This window comes from Notothenia coriiceps, unplaced genomic scaffold (genome assembly GCF_000735185.1).
Source record: "Notothenia coriiceps isolate Sejong01 unplaced genomic scaffold, NC01 NC01_scaffold00019447, whole genome shotgun sequence".
NCBI classification, from domain to species: Eukaryota; Metazoa; Chordata; class Actinopteri; order Perciformes; family Nototheniidae; genus Notothenia; species Notothenia coriiceps.
The window spans coordinates 47862-51245 of record NW_011352148.1 but is presented as its reverse complement, the minus strand read 5'-3'; positions in this window follow the sequence as shown (position 1 = coordinate 51245).

Below are 3384 nucleotides of genomic sequence, written 5' to 3'. Positions count from 1 at the left end.
CATTTCTACTGATCATAATTCCATTGTTGAGGTCTACTAAAATACATTTATATTGTGCAATTTTCCAAACTCACATTGGTTTCTCATACAGCATCTCTGTACAGTATGTGTATTCATTCTCTGTCCTAAACAGCTTGTAGGAGCTCCTGCCCCCCCCCCTCCCTCCCTGTGAGCCCAGTGGCCGTCTGCAAGAAAGCGAGACACCGCGAAACCCAGCCCGAAACACACACACACCCACAGCCTGGCTGGGAGTTTGTGTGTGTGCTCAGGCTGAGTTCTGTGGTGTCTCGCCGACCCCACACCAGTGAGCCAGCTCACACTGTCCGCTCCTCGCAGCAGCGAGCCTCGCAACGTCCTGCCGAGTGTGTGTGTGAGGATGTCCGCGGATTGGTCCAAACGTAATGGCTCCATGGACGTTACGTCACAATACCCAAAATACGTCACTATACCCAGGAAGCAAACAATGGAAAAAGAGAAATGTCCAACGAGGTGTTCTGGGGCAGCATAGACAGGTCTTTTCTGTGTTAGAGTTTTACTCGCTACAGGGTGTACTTTGAGGGTTTGTGACTCTGCAGACCGTTTACAAGCAGAAAAACCTTCATGACACACAAGGGGACGGGTAATAACCGGAAAAGCATGACATGGGACCTTTAAATGAAATCACACATTTATCCTGTTTCCTCTCATTAGCAGCAAGTTAATCATTGTGGGTAATCAAGCTCATAGTTGCTGTTTGATTGAAAAGGTTAGCTATTGATTGTGTCTCAATTCCAAAGGGAAGAAAACAAAGACACGACTCAACATCATTAACTTTCCAGGCATATTTAATTGGCACGGTAAACACAATACAAAGTATTCAGTGCTCCAAAACACAAGCATGGGCTACCAAATGGAACACAAACGAAAAAGTGCAAAAACACACCATTTGGTAGACCTTAGAAAGGAAAGGAAGTCTTACTTTGCAAAGCAGATAAAGTAATGGTAAGACTCTCAATAGTTAAAATAGATGTTTTCCTTTTTAAACTTTATTTATATATTCATATATATTCTCTCTAATTCCAACGTGCCGTTTCCTCTGTACAGGCAGGCTATTCCGGGGCAGGGACTCAAAGTTTTGTGTTGTCTTTGCAGAGCACTGGCAGAGATGGATGCTATTGAGCTACAATGATCTGTGCCTCTTCAGATTTATCGTTAAAAACATAATAAGGTTTTTGAAATCATGACATGTTGGAAAGAAAACATGAACTTCAGCAGAGATTTCATAATTTCTTCCATGTAAGAGTCCAAAAGGTCAATATGTCCGTCACTCCTCCGGTTGAAAAGTGTTTGTAACATGCTGAATCAGATCAATATTTAAGAATGGCTTCATACAGAACAATTTCATTGTTACTAATATTTGCAGTTAAGGGATTTCAGTCCCATTCAGGCAGAAAATACAACATAGACTTCCAGCTTTAGAAAACAAAAAAAGAAAAGCTGAATCTCAACTTAACATCATCAAATATATAAAACAGAAAATGTTAAAATCACGTACATTATGTGCCGGGGAATCAGTGGAAATACTTTCTCTGTATGATTATAAAAACTCTTAATTCTGCCCCCAAACCTCTTGAGATAATCACATCTTAATCCTTTCAGCAAACCACAGCTATCAGCATCATCCTTTCTCTCAGAAAACCAAAGTTAAGGCCCAAAAAAAGCAGGAGATTCTGGGTCAGTCACAGACTCACAGGAAAAGGATCACAGTATATTTCCATATACAGTAGACAGTTTAAGTGGATCATCCTAACATCAGGTGTAAATCATATTTTCATTTTTGGGTTGCCTGGACCAAGTGGAGACATTTCCACAAGGCTGATTAACTGTAAACTAACAACAACGTGTGTTAGACACTCTGATCAAAACATACCATAATAACATTTTGACATACGTACTGTACTGTGTACTTACAGTAAAACAAATGCACAAGACCTACCTATGCATAAGATCATTCAGAAAACAACATATTCGGGTCCCTATCGTCCTTTACTGAGATTAAACTGGTGAACACTGGGAGGAGGAGATCACTCGTTGTTAAAAACAGGAAAACATGCTTTATGAACAAAAAAAAACAAGGTATTATAAAAAAAAAGAACCACAGGCACCGAACCTAAACAGTAGCATTCAGGTTAATTCAGTACGACCAGGCAATGAGGGTTAACTGAACAGAAAGGCTGGAGGCGGGGGGGGCGTAAGCTAACCTTACCTCCCCCCATCGCCTGCTCCAGGGTGCCAGCAGAGGGGCGAGGAGGAAGACAGGGCAAGCATGCAGCACACCACAACGCTGAGAGGCCCCCCCCGCTGCGGCAAAACAAGGGTGCTCAAAGCAGCAAGGGGTTAGCCTGAACCGCGTCAGGGGGGAGGGAGGGTGTGCTCAGAGAGAGGGACAGTGAGGATGAGGAAGATGGAGAATGACCTTTCGTCTCCTTTCCTCTCCTGGATGTCTGGAGGTGATCGTGGTGTGGAGGAAATGGGACACAACTCACACAAGGCCTTCAAAATAAGGCGTTCAAACACACAACAGAAGAGAGAACACATACATACGTGATCCTTCTGAAACCTGCAAATGTGATTTAGTGAGAGGGTGAACATGAGTGTTTTAAGCCCTAGATGCAGTGGTGGAATGTAACTGAGTACATTTACTCAAGTAATGTACCTGAGTATCATTTTGGGGTGCTTTTACTTTTGAGTATTTTGCTTTTCTGCTACTTTCTACATTTCAGATGTAAATGTTTTACTTTTACTGCACTTCATTTATTTGCAGTTACTTTTCAAATAAATACATTTGTTTATATGATCTATATTTACCAATCATTTACTAAGTATTTTCCAAAATGTGCTCCATATGTTTCTAATGATTCAAACAGAAACATATAATATTCTATAATAATACAACAAATGTATAACAGGCATTCTCCACAATGAGTACTTTTTATACTTGAGTACATTTATCTGATAATACTTTTATGTTAGTAACATTTTTAACTCAGGACCTTTACTGGTAATGGAGTATGTTTAGACTGTGGTATTAGTACTTTTACTTAAGTAAAGGAACGTAGTACTTTTTCCACCACTGCCTGTATGTAGATGACGTCGGGGTGACTCTGAGTGAAGGAGTGAGGAGGTCATGGCTCTCACACACACACACACACACCGCAGGATGAAGGTGTTTTGTCCATAAGGCTCCAGCTGGTCCCCGTTCTGTCTCTGACCACGACCTCCCTCGTGTGTGTGTGTGTGTGTGTGTGTGTGTGTGTGTGTGTGTGTGTGTGTGTGTGTGTGTGTGTGTGTGTGTGTGTGTGTGTGTGTGTGTGTGCGTGTGTGCTACTACGTATATACTATATA